Source organism: Rattus rattus, chromosome 16 (genome assembly GCF_011064425.1).
Source record: "Rattus rattus isolate New Zealand chromosome 16, Rrattus_CSIRO_v1, whole genome shotgun sequence".
Taxonomy (NCBI): domain Eukaryota; kingdom Metazoa; phylum Chordata; class Mammalia; order Rodentia; family Muridae; genus Rattus; species Rattus rattus.
In genome coordinates, this window is record NC_046169.1 from 5,423,130 (window position 1) to 5,439,833 (window position 16,704).

Consider the following 16,704-nt stretch of genomic DNA (forward strand, 5'->3'; position numbering starts at 1 on the left):
AGCGTACGGTCTGACTAGGAGAGCCTAGAGGCTGTGAGTACCATCTCCTCTTCGGCATCCCAGGCAAGAGACAGATATCGGCTGGAGGGAAGGAGGCAGGCTGCTGTGGAATAAAGAGGGCCTTTGGTGTGCTCTGGTTCATTTGTACCAGCGGGAAACAAGAAGGTCCCTACTCCCCCAGAGCCTTGACAGCAAGTAGCGTGCAACCCCTAGAAGAAAGGGGGCTTGCAGTTAAGGGATAGCCCCAGACTCAGGCGGCCATACTGCACTCTTTAAAAGGGTGGATTTTATGACCTGAGAATTCATTGATTCTCCATTGAGATCAACGGAGTTTCCTTTTAAAGACGTCTATCTCACCCAGGCAGAGGCAGGCAGATCTCTGAGTTCCAGGCCAGCCTGGTCTACAGAGTGAGTTCCGGGACAGCTGGGGCTACAGTCAGATAGAAAACAGAACCAAATTTCTGTCCCTGATGACTTGTTGACTTACAACACCAGTCCTCACTCCCATGACACCAGATCTCATTCCTTGCTGACCTTGAAAGTGATCAACACAAGGACAGATGTCAAGGGTATGGCTGACTTTACATCCAGTCCTGCAGAATGCAGAGCTGGGGGTGCGGAGCGGTGGTCCTTCTTGGCTTGGGATGCGAGGTCTGGGTTTGACCCCCTGCAGCATAAAAACAAGGAAAGAAAGTACAAGGTAAATAATATATGCTAAATAATATATGCTCTGGGCACAGAGAACTGTCAGGAAAGGTGCTCAGTGACCCCAGACTGATCGTCTCCCAGCCTGAAGCTGGAGGAGGGCACTCACAAGGAAATGTGAAAAGTTTGAGCCTTACTATTTTTTTTAATGTATGTCTTTACAATATTTGAAATATCAAGAAATATTTCTTAAATGGAAGAAAAAAATTTCTTTTCAAAACAGGATTTCTCTGTGTAGCTCTGGTGCTCACTCTGCAGACCCGGCTGGCCTCGAACTTACAGAGATTTGCCAGCCTTTGCCTCCCAAGGGCTGGGGTTAAAGGTGTGCACCATGGTTGCCTGGCTAGAAAATTTTAGCACGGAGAAATCATTCTAGCATGGAGATTTTGAAAAGGTACTGAGCCACGGATCATTCAATGGGATTGAATTCATCTGGGAAACTCTTATACCTGTGTTTACTTTTCTCAAAAAAGAAACAAAAGATGCTATGCAATCGTTAAGTTTCTTCGGTCTTTTTTTTGTTTTTGTTTTTGATTTTTAACAGGAGTAGTAAAGAAAATACAATGGTGTTGTCACCTCCCACCGCATCACCTCCCCTAAAAATTGACTGACACTGCCAGGCATTGTGGCACAGCCCTTTAGCTAGATCTCTGCGAGTTCAAGGCCAGCCAGAGCTACAAAGTGAGACCTTGTTGATAGGTAGTGATAGGTTATTTTTAAGCTGGCGAAGGGAGCCATTTCAAGCCAGGTTAGAATATATTAAAGACAGGTTTATTGGGAAGATGTTCTCAGGTGAGTTCACTGGCCCCAAAGAAAGAAGCCAGGGAAGTCGCTGCGGAGAGAGTGGGGGGTGGGGGAAGGAGAGAGAAAGGGCACGCACATGCAGAGACAAGAAGAAGACAGAGAGGAAGAGAGAGAGAGGAGAGAGAGAGAGAGAGAGAGAGAGAGAGAGAGAGAGAGAGAGAGAGAGAGAGAGCAAAATGTCTTTATTATACAGGGAGAGGCCTATAGGGGAAGGGCAGTCCAGCCCCTTGGCTGGAAAGTTCAGGGTTGAGGGCAGGCTGTACCAGGTAAGGGACTGAGGGATGCTGGGAGGAGCTGGAGGCCAGATCTGCTTTGATTTGTAAAACGTCCATCTCAGTCCCTTGCTCTGGTCCGAAACAAAACAGGTAGATAGGTAGATAAGTAGGTAGATGACAGACAGACAGACAGATCACAATGGTCCCAGAGAGATGGCTTGGTAGTTAAGAGCACTTGTTGCTCTTACAAAGGACCAGTGTTCAGTTCCCAGAAACCATATGGTAGCTAATAACTGTCCCTAACTCCAGATTTCAGAGGATTTGATGCCCTCTTCAGGAACTACACATGCACGATGCACAGATACACACAAGGAAAACATCCTTATACAAAAATTAGAATAAATACATCTCTCTCTCTTTCTTTTTTAATTTCTAAAAGTCGATCATATGAAAGCGCCTGTCCCCCAGCAGTCCCCTCATTGGTTGGTTTTCCTCTGGTTCATGCCTCCCAGCCAGCTCCTCATTGGTTGGTTTCCTCTGGTTCATGCCTCTCAGCCAGCTCCTCATTGGTTGGTTTTCCTCAGTAATTACTGGAGAAGCTGTGATTGCCACTTGCCCCGTGCTCCACAGTCATGGATGAAGTCCTCTTAGGCTCTTTAGATACCAATTCCAGAAGATGCCTATCAGGAAGCAGGAGTTTGAGGAAAACCTTGTACTGATGGTTGGCCATCTTGATTTCTCCGTAGAAATGCTTTCGTCTCTGTCGATCACATACCCGTGTGTCGGGACTAGATTCAAAAGCTTGTAGTCCTCTCAGGTTTACAGTTGTACGAAGATTGTCTTCAGGACCTGCTCCTCTGCCAGACAGCAGCAACCCTGAAAGCATGTCTACGGGGAAAGATGCACCTCCTTCGTCCTCACTGAAGAGAGTAGTGCTCACTGAGTCCGCCCCACCCATCCATCGGGGCACAGGCTAGACCTTGGATGGAAACATGAGAAGTGGATCCCACAAGAGAAGTTCTTCCCCCTTAATGCTGTCCAGTAACAGGGAGTTTACCTTGGAAGGTTAGGAAGACAGTAGGAGGAGATGGAGAGGTGGCCCAGCAGTTATAAACACTGGCTGCTCTTCTAGATACCAGCCAGCACTCACATGGCAATTCACACCATCTGGAACGCCAGTTCTGGAAGATCTGACACCCCCTTCTGGCCCCCATGGGTGCTGTATGCATGTAGTGCATATACACATGCCGGCAAAATACCCATATATAAAATAAAGTAAAAATAAATTTGAAAAATCATAATATATGCGATATAGGATCGATCCTATGTCATTAATATATAACGTACCAAAATTCAATGTGGACATAACCAAATATGTTTTAAATTTCAAGCGACAGTTATGCTCTCAAAATGGCTCCCTTACCTCCCTCAGATCCCCAGTTCCAACTACCAGGGAGGAGTAGGAATGATGTTCCCACCTAATTGTAACCATTCCCCTCTTTCATCGTCCTCACCAAGTGTCCTCTTTGATCTCTTTCTCAATCACAACTTCAACTACATTTTATTCTGATGTAGTCATGACATGCGTCCTAACAAATCAGGCAATGTATAAACCACAATGCCTTTGGTCTCATTTTATAGATTGGAAAAAAAAAGAAAGAAAGAAACAAGGCCAGGGTTGCTAGGACTTGCTTGGGAACTTGTAAAGTCAGTGGCGGAGTCAGGGTTGGGATTCAGAAATCTGTTTCCAGGGCACCGCTCTCCTCTTGCAGAGTATGCTGTCTTCTGTGGAGGAAGGAAGAAGGGTGGCAATTATGACGCTGAGGACCCAGTGCAGGAGAGACCTTTGCACTAAACAGGAAGTGTTGAAAGGAGACAGACCCTTCGTAGCTCTCCTCTCTGACTGCAGACATCTGTAAAACCATGTTCTTACTTTTAGTAATATTCAGAGATTTTTGCCTCTTTTTTGCTCATTCTTGCTTTTTGCTTTTTGGTAGGATTCGAGGATTGACACAGCAAATACCTGTTTCGCAAAAGCTCAGGCAGCCTGAAGTCTTAGGGGTGTGCCATCAGTTTCTCCCATGTCAAGCCATGAAGTGATCAACCAAGAGGAGAGAGATGTTCTGGCAGAATCCAATGCCTTTGGCTTAATACCTATTTCCTGGGAGTTAATGTCAGACGTTTTTCTTCCTGGCCAGGTATGATTAATTCTCATAATGATTCAGAGTGCTTCTGCCACAGCTTGTCGAAAATACTTTTCTTGCATAATCTTCTGTCAAAACTCTTCATGTTGAAATGCGTACAGAGACAACGGGTGAGCATAAACGGAACACTTTCATCGTTTCCACGGATTCCAGGACCCTGTTCCTTTTCCCATAAATTATGGAGGTAAAACATTGAGCAAAGCAGGGCTGTCTCATTTCTCCGGGAAGGTCTGCTCCTTTTTGTCGGCAGACAGCTGTAGGAAGCAGCAGCTGAACTCTGTCCTTGCTGCTCGCCATGAAAGACCTCCATGTCAGAAAGACCTCCATGTCAGAAAGACCCGTAGCTCACACTTGGATAGAGCCGCTCCAAGCTGCACTTTGGAAGATAGTTCATGAATTGGGCACACATGATTCCTCTGCTTTACGGTGACGAGAAGGGAGGAGAAGAGTCTGCATTCTTGTTCAGCCTAATATCTGACTGTAGGGCATGTTCAGGGCAATCCTTTTTGTCACTGGAAGACTTATAGGGCTCCAGGCGACTCTTGGGAGGCCATATTTTGGACATTATGGTGCCTTCCCTGGAATACAGTGTGGATGTGGGGTGTTGGGGTTTCCTTTGGTGTGGAGACAGCACACAGGTCCTCAAAACAAACAAACAAACTCTGAGCTCTGAGAATGTCAATTATTGTTAGGTCTTTTGTCTAGCTTGTGTGGGGTCCTAGGTTTGGTCCTCAACACTATACCTCCCCTACCTAAAAGGAAGAGGCAGGGAAGGAGAAGAAAAGGAAGAAGAGGGGGTTGGGGATTTAGCTCAGTGGTAGAGCCCTTGCCTAGGAAGCGCAAGGCCCTGGGTTCGGTCCCCAGCTCGAAAAAAAAAAAAAAAAAAAAAAAAAAAAAAAAATCAAGAAAAGGAAGAAGAGGAGGAGGAAAAGGAGGAAGAGGAGGGACCACCAGCAGCAGCAGTAGCAGGGAGTTTATACCATAACTATTAGGGGGCAGATGTTGGGAATGTAAACAGAGCAGCCGCAGAGAGTTACCAGAGAGTAGCCACCGCTGGGACCACGGGGTGGATGCTGGGAATGTGGGCAGAGTCCACAGTAAGAGAGCCTCGAGGTAGGCGGTCTCTGTATGAAACTGGCATGGCGGTGACCTGCCTGGGTCAGAGAATACTCGGGGGCAGCGTGGAGCCACTGAGATAAATGATTGTTCCAATGGCCTGCTGGAGCCGGAACTAGGGAGAGAGCGAGGGACCGCCAGGGCACTTGGGAACCATTCCGCCCTTTTTTATTTTTTTACTGCCAACAGCAAGTATAAGCTGTTCCCCGAGTAAGGTTAGTGGACACTTGCAGACGGTAAAACCATCAGTAATGATAAATCCGAAGCTTGCACCGCTATTTTAAAGCACCAGCTGTCCTGGAACTCTCTTTGTAGACCAGGCTGGCCTCGAATTTACAGAGATCCACCTCCCTCTGCCTCACGAGTGCTGAGATTAAAGGCATGCGCCAGGGGTTGGGGATTTAGCTCAGTGGTTAGAGCGCTTGCCTAGGAAGCGCAAGGCCCTGGGTTCGGTCCCCAGCTACGAAAAAAAGAACCAAAAAAAAAAAAAAAAAAAAGGCATGTGCCACCACAGCTGGCCTGCTCTCGCTCTATACGTGTTTCTTTTGGACAATACCTATGTGGACTTAGTTTCCCTTGTAAGATCCCGACCCGCAGTCAGTGGTACTTACTTCGAGATGCTGACCCCCCTCCCCAGTGAGACGCCAAGATGAAGATTGATGCAAAAGCAAGAGGTTTGTTTTCCAGCGCGTTGAGGTCGACCCTCAATCAGTCCCTTGAGGGGGTGACTCGAAGGCTATTACAAGCAGTTTTTAAACTTTTTAGGGGCACAGGTTACCTCAGCAAGGTTACAGTTCAAACTTATTGGCTAAGCACACTGACCTTTCAATCTTTTGGCTAGCAAGCATCAGTCAGTACACATTGAGAATTTTCTACTTAAGAAGACTCCTGTGGGTGGAGAATGGAACTTGGCCTAGCCTCGACCTGAGGCAGGAAGCTGGAACCTGGCCTAGCCTTGACTCCGAGGTGGGTGGGTGTAAGGCTGGTGAAAGCCCCTAGGTTTCTTCGCCCTTTTTCTCTTAGTTTATAAATGATACATACATTGCATTCTTGTTGCAAAATAGTCAAACGACAAAAACAAAACAAGCTCTCAAAAACCAGAACTAACCTTATAACCGTATCAGGTAGGTGGGAAGTTCTGGCCCTGATGGAGGCTTATGGGACTTGGAGATTTGGTGTTTTTGTTTCCTACAGCACAGGGAGGATGGGTTAGCTGGGCTCGCTGGGAGTCTCTTTAGGGGAGCAGTCTCAGGCTTTCAGCCAACAAGGGGAGGAAGCTCTGGTTGATACTCTCTCTGCGTGTGCTACCAACATTCATACTTGGACCAGGGGAAGGAAGGCCTTGCCATTTCCCTGGATCTGAAGCATTAGGGGTCCTTGGCGTGGCCATTCATATCACATTTACTCAGAACCTCGTCCATTTCTTACACATCCACTCAGGGCATACTCTGCCTCCCACACAGAGGATGCAACCCAAGATTCATGAGTAAACAGACTGTGATGTCAGCACTCGATGCACACGTCTCGCTCTTAGCACATGCCACTATACAGGTAAACCTTCATAACGGCAACATAGGCCAGATGTTAATAAGTCCACAGCTGCTGAATGGATCTGCTTGCCCGGGCATTTAGAGGGTCACGTTATAGAGTGTTATAGAGCACAAAATAGAATGGTGGTTAGCAGGGTGCAGGATGATGGGAAATTAGAGTTAATTAAAGGTTACTGCTTTAGAACATGACAAAGATCTGGTGCCAGGCACCAGGAGTGAGCCCCAGGGATGCCAGGCCCAACAGAGGAGTTAAGGAGGCATTGAAGGAGGAGTGGGTCAGGCAAGGTGAGGGGGGGAATCTTGTAGTCTGCCTGACTGGGGCCTGCCTTAGTTAGGTTTTCCATTGCTGTGAAGAGACACCATGGCCCAGGCAACCCTTATTAAGGTCAACATTTAATTGGGGCTGGTTTACAGCTCAGGGGCTGGCCTCAGAGGGTTGGTCCATTAGTATCATGGCAGTGAGCACAGCAGCTTGCTAGAGGAGCTGAGAGTTCTACATCTTGATCCACAGGCAGCTAGAAGACTGGAATTCCACACTGGACAGAGAGTGAGCATAGGAGACCTCAAAGTCCTCCATCATGGTGACACACTTCCTCCCACAAGGCCACACCTCCTAATAGTGCTACTTCCTGTGGGACAAGCATTCATACACATGAGTCTATGGGGGCCATTTCTATTCAAACTTCCACAGGGTTTATTTGTTTATTATTTTTTTTAAAAAAAGACTTATTTATGATATATAAGTATGATATATAAGTAGCTGTCTTCAGACACACCAGAAGAGGCATCGGATCCCATTACAGATGGTTGTGAGCTACCATGTGGTTGCTGGGAATTGAACTCAGGACCTCTGAAAGAGCAGTCAGTGCTCTTAACTGCTGAGCCACCTCTCCAGCCCTTGTTTATATAGAACTCAATAGGAAGGGATAGGTTCCTGCTGTTTCAAAACACCGTCCATATTATTTGTTTCTCTGGACATGTGCTCTTGGCCATAAGTTTAGGCCTCATTGATAAACCACGGCAGAACAGAGATAGCTTTTGTGATTATTTTCCCCCATCAACCCCATAACCCAACTTTTAAGAATCTTGCAGTTTCAGTGGCTCCGGACAGAAGAAACGTCTCCAAGGCAACCTGAGCAGATGGCCTCGTCCCGGAGTCGTGTATTATCAACTTTTAATGATCTGAGTGTTAAATACCATTGGTCAAAGAAGAATCTTCAGGCCAAAGCAGCCGTGGTCATTATTTAATTTCTGCCATAATACAATGTTTATACCTTTGTAGAATTATTTATGTGTCTAATCTTGGTATTCTTTTGTTCCTTGGTCACAGTGGCCCTGCACAAGCTCATTGTTCTAGGGACGGTCCTGACACCTCGTTATTTTATCGTCTTCCCACACCGTTCTTTGTCCATCTGTGTGCAGCCCCTGTGTAGGGCAGAGACACTTCGTTGCCGGGTCTCTTCTTCCAGGGGCACACCATACATGGCCTCTAGCCTTTTGGGACGCATAGTCACCTGAGCGGACAGTAGAGAGAGGCTTTTAGTCTGATCTCCTGCCAACTCCTCTAGCCGTCTGAATCCTGTTTACCTTTTTAAAGTTCACTTTGTTCTGATTTTCCGGTCCCCGAGTAAAGTACAGGGGCAGATGTTCCGCCGAGAGCATCTTGGATCCGGAGACTCCTCCTAAGATCTCTGGCGTCTTTCTGTGAGTCACTGCCTCCAGGGCACAAGGAAGGCCTTCAAGTAGGGCCAGATAAGGAGACTTCCCTAAAAGATGAGAAGGGTTAGTATGGTCAGGACTTTCCTAGGGTAGCTTAGAAGCAGTACTCCCGGGGGAAGGCATAAATGATTCATAAGAAATTCCCTATCAATCCAGTAACTCCAAGCTGTACCACTAGTAAAAGCCCCCCAGCATGCAACACGCGGAGATCGAGACCGAAAGCAAAAGACCGCCCAACAGCGATTGCGCCCTGCAGCCCAGTCTTGCTGGATCCTTGTTAAGGAGCTTAAGACTTCTGCTGTCCCCATTAGATACGGCTGTGCCAGAAAGGTTTACAATAATGTGAAGATTTAACTGGTAGACGCCTGACAAGACGGTGACAATGACTGCATTTGTCCTTTCCCACCCATGTGACAAAGTGTTTGAGGGGAGGAGTTTCGTCTGCCTTCAAAGAGTTCTGGCTCCATCGCCTCCGGGGCGGTAAGGAGGCAGGTGTCATGGCTGAGTACAGCAGCTCAGTTCAGGCAGAGTGAACAGAGGGGCGGGGGCGCTGGGGACAAAAGGTATCTTTCCGGAGGCACAATCTTAGCCTGCGGCTCCATCCAGTCTCTCCCCCTCACCTCCCAGCATGTCATCAGATCGGGACTCCATCAATCTATTGACTAAACCAGAGCCCTCACGGTCCAATCACCTCATGGTCGGATAAATGATCCATTCATCAGCTGGGGAACCTATAGGATAAGCTCGACTGTCGGAGATTGGTTCTAAGGCTTTGATTCAATTGGCAATCTGCATGTCCAAACGCTGACAGTCCTCGTCCCAGTTGCTTTTTGATCCATCGATAAAAATGCCAACAGCCAATGGCTAGAAACAGGGCTGTACACTTAATTGTAAGGGTGAGGCTGCAGAGAGGAACAGGAGAGAATCGCCAGGCTCGGGGTAGCAGGAGCGGCAGGAAATAAAGCCAACCAGCCATGTGCGATTACCGGTAAGTGGCACTGGCCACTTTCCCGATTGGGCTGGGGTACAGGGGAAGGTTTAATACTGCTCAGCCTTTGAGATAGCCAAGACATTTTAAAAATAAACTAGTGTGTGGTGTGGTGGTATGTGTGTGTGTGTGGTGTGTGGTGTGTGGTGTGTGGTGTGTGGTGTGTGTGTCTGGTGTGTGGTGTGTGGTGTGTGTGTGTGTGTCTGTGTGTGTGTATCTGTGTGTGTGTGTGTGTGTTGTGTGTGTGTGTGTGTGTGTGTGTGTGTGTGTCTTTCATTCTCCGATCCAAAGACAGCTCCTAGGCACCTGGGCAGGTGCATATGCAATCCACCAGGAGCGGTGTAGCCAAAACTCACCGCTACACTTGACCAGATTCTAAATTTAGGTTAACAATGTTGTGGTGTTTCCCCTTTTGTACTTTGGAATATATCATCCTGGGGCTGGAAGTGTGGCCCAATGTAAAACAAAAGCATAGGATCCTATGTGGGGCCCTGCATTTGGTCAGCAGCACCCCCCAAAAAAATAAAAGTAAAAATTGTCTTGACACAATGTTTTCTAGGTAAATCTGGAAATTTAAAACAAATTATGTGTATGAGTGTGTGTGTGTGTGTGTGTGTGTGTGTGTGTGTGTGTGTGTGTGCCATGTGCATGCAGTACCCAGGGAGACCAGAAGGGGGCATCTTATTCCCCTAGAACCTAGTTACAGTGGTCACGAACTGCCTTGTGGGTGCTGAGAACCGAACTCAGGTCCTCTGCAAGAGCAGTCAGTGCTCTAACCACTGAGCCATCTCCCCAGCCCCTAAGGCACCTCCTTAATGCAGTTTCCCCTGTGATATCTGGTTTTTATTCTTTCAGATTTTTTTCTTTGATTTCCTGCATTGTGACTTCTATGTGGCTTGGGTATTTCTCTTTCTATTTTTCTCCTTTCTTGTTTTCTGAACATCTTGGATCTGTGTATAGGGCTTTATGTAGGTCTTTCTCATCAACCTCAGGAAGTCTGGTCATTACTTCTGCAGATGTCTTTTCTGCAGTGTGTGACTTTGGGGCAGAAGCAAGTTTAGCTCCCAGTAGCACATTGCCCCGGAGGACCTGGGCTGTGGTGCCTGCCCCCAGAGGACCTGGGCTGTGGTACCTGTTATGGATTGGTGAGGCCCTTTGGAAAAATCCTTCCACGTGCAGTTCTACATGAGGAGAAATTACCATGATCTCCTATTGGACTCCACTGACAATGAAGTAACTCGGTGCTTAGAGAGGATTGTGAGCATATAAATCCATGATGGGCATTGTTTTATTTAAAACATTTCCCCAGGATGTTTCTGTGATATGCACCTGCAAGCACTAATTCTCCATTGAGGGGTCTAAGGATTCATTTATCTTGTTATACGGCAAAGAGTGAAGTCCCAAAGGAAGATGGATAGATAGGTAGGTAGAAGAATGGATGGATGGATAGATAGATGATAGATAGATAGATAGATAGATAGATAAGTGGATAGATAACTAGATAGATGTTAGATAGATTATAGGTAGATAGGTAAGTAGATGATTGATAGATGAAAGATAAGTGATAGATTATAGATAGATGATAGATGTTATATAGATGATGTGTGTGTGTGTGTGTGTGTGTGTGTGTGAATGGACAGATAAATAGATGTTAGAAAGATAGATGATAGGTAGATAGATGATAGATAGATGATAGATATAGAGGTATAGAAGAATATTAGATTTTAAATAGATGATAGATAGCTAGTTAGATTTTAGTTAGATAGATGATTGATTGATAGATAGGTAGATAGATAGATAGATAGATAGATAGATAGATAGATAGATAGGTAGGTGGTGGGTAAGTGGTTTTGTTCTTGTTGTACTTAGAAGTGAGGAAAAAGAAGGAGGCAAACTCCTTCAGTTTTTTCTGGGCAGCGGGTGGGGGTACGGGACAGAATGACTGGCAAATCTGAGCCAACAGTTTTGCTAGCCAGTATTGACCAGCCGCATGTCTCTCCCAAGCGGCAGCCAGTGTTCACCCTATAATCAAGCGTGAACCACACATACAGAAGGTGGCGTTAGCAATTGCCAAGACTATTGGAAATATCACTGCAGGAACCCCCGAAAGTATCAGATCTCGCTGTTCTAATCCTGGCCTACTAGTGGCGTGCTCCACAGCTGTAACTGCCCACCCGAATCGGACAGTGTTTTGTGTGTTTTCACACACGTACACACCTTTAGGAGAATGGGGATTGATTCTAACCTGTGATCCCACACATAGTAAGGCAACACCTGTCGAGCTATGTCCTCGCCCCCTTTAACACTTTACTTCCTTGTATAGTCCAGGCTTGCCTTGAGCCCACATTCTGTCTGCTATGACCGCTCTGTTTAGCCCAAGTTTGCCTTGAACCCACGTTCTGCCTGCCAAGATCTCCCTGTGTAGCCCAGGCTTGCCTTGAACTCGCATTCTGCCTGCCTTGGCTCTCAGTGTTGAGACTACAGTGCTGAGATGGCTGCCAATAGCTTCACGCCTGGGTAAGAGAAATGAGGTTGTCAAACGATTTCTGTCCTTTGCTTTGTTTAAGACACTGGTGCTAGTCACGGAGCTTCTGGCCCGAGATGAGGCTCCTGGGTGGCTGCCCAAGTGATTGTAGGAGGGAAAGACTGGAAGCGCGTGGGCATGAGCAAGATGGAGGGAAGATTGCCCCAATAAAGGATAGTCATGACATGTGCGAGAGGAGAGTGGGGGTCAGCGGGGAGGAAGGCAACCAGGTCAGGACAAGCACCTTCAGGCTCCTCACGGGTGAGAAAGACCAAGTTGGGAAGCTGCCCACAGTTAATAGCCCACAGGTTGTTGCTTTTGATTGGTGGTGCATCCCAAGTATGGGGAAAAAATGTTATGGCACAAACCCTTTGGGCAACAGTACAAACACACTTCAGGTTACAGTAGCCTAGGCTGAGGTCTCTCTGTCCCTCAACGTTTATGCTCTCCCTGTAGTCAGCAGGCTAACAGATGCACCCAGTGTAACATGGACGGTTGACTCATAGGCCTTCAGAGGAAAACTGAAGATTTCTTTGCTTCTGTTCTGTTTGCTTGTTTAGGTATTAGTTGGTATGTGTTAGGTGTCAGGCAGTCCAAATATCGAGAAATGAGCTCAAAAGCCAGTATTCCTCAGGAATTTCGGAAGCTGTTTCCCATCTTACAAAAGGGATCATTTCCCTTCCCTCTGGCCCCACTGACAGATACCTGCAGCTGCATACCGAAGCCTATGTGGGGCCCCAGGCTCCCCTAGTCCCTTGTCATAAGTACCTATCACACCTCTTCCTCCCAGATACCCATTGCCTCCTGCCCCTCCCCTGTGCAGGTACAAGTTCTCTCCCCCCACCCCTTCTCTCTCCTCTCTCTCCCTCCCTTTCTCTCTATTTCTACCTCCTCTTTCCCCCCCCTCTCTCCCCCTCTCTCTCATTTCTCTCTCTCCCTCTTTCTCCCCCTCTTCCTCTCTCTCACTCCCTCTCTCACTCCTCTTTCCCTCTTTCCCCCTCCCCCTCTCCTTCTTCCCCCTCTCCCCCTTTTCCTCCCTCTCCCCCCTCTCCCTCTCTCCCTCCTCTTTCTTCCTATGCACGGTTTGCTCTCCTTATGCCGTCCCCTTTCCTTGCTATCTAGCCCAGCCATGTCCAGTCTGCTTACTCTATCTCTCTGCTCCAGACCCTTCCAGGTGTCTCTGGATGTACCTTCTTGTTTACATACAATAAAAGCTTCCCCTTAGCCATATTGCTGAGCAGTCATGTAGGCAGTTTCTTTATTGCACCCCTTGCATGCAGTCTGAATGTGGGGATTGTTAGCTCCAGTCCGCCCTCCAGGGACTGAGTGACAGCACCTATGCCATCCCCAGTGGCTAAGTGTGAAATGTGTGCCCTTTAAAAGGTCCTCACCATCACTGCCCGATCTCCTCTTGCTCTCTTTAACATTTGCTCTCTCTCTCTCTCTCTCTCTCTCTCTCTCTCTCTCTCTCTCTGTGTGTGTGTTTGTGTGTGTGTGTGTGTCTGCTCCTCACCCCCAATAAATCTCTTGTGTGAGATCTGTTGCATGGCATGATTTCTGCTGTGCTCCTCGGCTCTGACCCACCAATGGAGTCCACTGATGAATCTTAATAGTGATGACGTGATATGTGGTGTATACACTTGCTAACATGGCTGTGTGTCTGTGTGGAGGTCTGGTGCACATGTGTGTATATCTCCTCGAAGGCCAGAGGTCAGTGTGAGGGGTCTTTCCTTGATTGCACTCTACCTTTACTGAATTAAAAAATTTTAAAAACACATTCATCTGTTTATTTGTGGAGTGTGCGTGTGCCCATGTTGGCCATAGTGTGCATGTGGAAGCAGAAGACAGACTGTGGGAGTCACCCTCTCCTTCTGCCGAGTGGGTGCTGGGGATTAGCCTCAGGTCATTAGGCCACTGAGCCCTCCTGCTCTCCTCACATTTTGTTGAGACCAGTTTTCTCAATGACTTCAGGGATCTGCATCTGTGCCTGGCACCACCAGCCTTGATGTTATAGGAGTGTCTGTGCCCCTGGGTGTGTCTTTCGGCCTGTGATGTCATCCTTGCACTGTTTGTACAGATGAATGAGGCAGGAAAACCGAGATAGACCCTCGGGTTAACAAGCATTTCTGGACAACTGACTGAGAACGGTAGCCAGAGAAAACTTAGCCAGGAACGCTAGCCAAGAGTAAATGAATCCTCCTGAAAGCCTTGTAGCGTGAGTTCAGTCTGTATGTCAACAAGTTGTCTTGCCTAACCCAGTAAGAGCATTTCAAGACCGTGGGCTGGCCTTGCCTACATCATGGTGGCATGAAAGACAAGGGACTTTTCCAAGAAGGAACTTCACATACAGGGTGAGTCAAGGCCAGCGTTATCTTATGGAGTCCTAGATTCCATGAAAGAGAAGGCAAGGAGAAGAGTGAGGGAAAAACGTGTCTCCAAGTGGTAGAAGGCCAGGGCAGCAGAGTGTGAGCTTGTGTAACTGTGTGTGAGCAACACTGCCCAGGACAGGAAGTCACTGGAGAGATCACAGAAGCTGGAAGGGAGTGTAATACAGACCCCCTGGGCTCTGTCTGAGCAGATAACTAGGCACAGAGGGAGGTGGGGACATAGAGTCCTTAGGTGTCCCCCACATGCCGGTCCTCTAGGAGCTGCCTCTGTCTCTGTGATGCTGGAGAACCCTTCCTGGGGGTGGGGAGAGGCCTGAAGAGGTGAACGTGTGACCCTGAGTAGAGAAAACCTCTCTGTGGAATCATCCAGGGGCACAGAGGTGAGCAGGGACTGTCAGGCTTTCCGAGGCCTTGGAATCGTGCCTGGAAATGGGTTTCTTCCCTGTGGTAATATGCAGAGCCCGTCGTCTCTACCAATGGAGAGACACAGAGCATAACAAACTCAGGGGAGCTGTGGGATGGAGCCCCAAACATGACAGTGAAAGTTGAAAATTTCCAAACCTGTGCATTACGTCTGACTCTCTATGAAGGAGCTGCAACTGAATGATTCCTACCAGAGAGGAGGAGTTAGTTCTGCTTTGGATCCTGAAGCCCTGGGGACGATATGCCTCTGTCTTCCCAGCACACATACTCACTGTGTGTGTGTGGGGGTGTGTGTGTGTGTGTGTGTGTGTGTGTGTGTGTGTGCTATGTGTGGTGTGTGCTGTGTGAGTAGTGTGTGTGTGTGTGTGGTGGGGGTGGGGTGGGGGGGGTGTGGGGGGGTGTGTGTGTGTGGTTGTGTGTGGTGTGTGTGTGGTGTGTGTGTGGTGTGTGTGTGTGTGTGTGGTGTGTGTGTGTGTATGGGGTGTGTGTGTGGTATGTGTGTGTGGTGTGTGTGGGGTGTGTGTGTGGTGTGTGTGGGTGTGTGTGTGGTGTATATGATGTGTGTGTGTGTGTGTGTGGTGTGCTGTGTGAGTAGCGTGTGGGGTGTAGTGTGTGTATGTATGTGTATATGGTGTGTGTGTGTGCATGTGTGTGTGTGTGCGTGTGTATGTGTGTGTGTGTGTGTTGAAGATCTTATCTCACGTCTTCATGCCTCCCCAGGAAACACTTTATTAACTTTGCCCTCATCCCAGCCCTAAGAATGGGGTTATTTCTATTATAGAGATTTTGAGGGAATGGAGACATTCCTGAAAATCCACTTTGCAAAAGCCAAGAGCTGTGTTTTTATCTCCGATAGAGTGGAACCTTCTGAAACGTGCCTGGGGAGGTGGGGGAGGGGCTCGTAATGTGTAAAACAATAGCAAACTTTCCAAGGCTGCTGTTGTGGGTAAAACACACCACCGACTGACACACCGGGGGGCAGCACCCTTGGACTAACCATCCTAGGGAGTTGTCTACTACCTGGCTGCTTCCGGCTGCCACCGTGTACTTTACTGTCCCGGAGTTAACCTTCCATCTCCATGTCTTCAAAGACACTTCACCCAAAGGCTCCCCACAACACAGACCCATGGTCTAGTATAGTGGTTTGAATGCTTGGCCCACAGGGATTGGCACTATTAGGAGGCGTGGCCTTGTAGGAGACAGAATGTCATTGAGGGGGTGGGCTTTGAGGTCTCCTATGCCTAAGCCCCGCCCAGTGTTGACTTGATGTCTCCATCTGGCCGTCTTCGAAGATAATCCTCTTCTTCTGCCTGTGGTTCAGACGTAGAACTCTAGGCTCCTTTTCCAGCACCATGTCTGCCTGCACGCTGCCACGCTTCCTGCCATGACGGTAAGGGACTGAACCTCCGAAACTGTAAGCCAGCCCCAATGAAATGTTTTCTTTTACAAGAGTTGCCTTAGCTGTGGTGTCACCACTTAAGACACCTAGACACCAACCAATCCAGACGTATGGCCTATAGTCAATGGTTCCATTAGCTGGATGGCATCTCGTGAACTCAGCCATTAAATCAGCCCTGCCTGAAGAGTGTACATTTTTTTCTCTTATAACCAGCACTCAATATTGATGACAAGACAGCCAGATATTCATCTAGTCCCGTGACTCTCCATTAGGGGTGACCTACTTCGCTTCTCCATTGCTCTGATAAGCACCGTGAGCAAAAGCAGCTCAAGGGAGGAGGTGATTTCTTTGACTTATTATGAGTTGCAGCCCATCGCTGAGCGAAGCCAAGGAACTCGAGGCAGGAACAGAAGCAGAGGCCACGAGGGAGTGCTTCTTACTGTCTTGTTCCCCACGGCTTGCTCAGCTTACCTTCCTGACAAAGCCCAGACCCCAAATGCCCCAGGGTGACACTGTCCAGTGGGTTGGGCTCTCCCATATCAATAGCAATCAAGAAAATGCCTCATGGACGTGCCCCCAGGCCAATCAGAGGGAGGTAATTCTTCAATTGAGCTCCTGTCTTCCTCGATTTGTCTGCATTTGTGTCACGCTGGAGTGAGTTGCTTTCAAG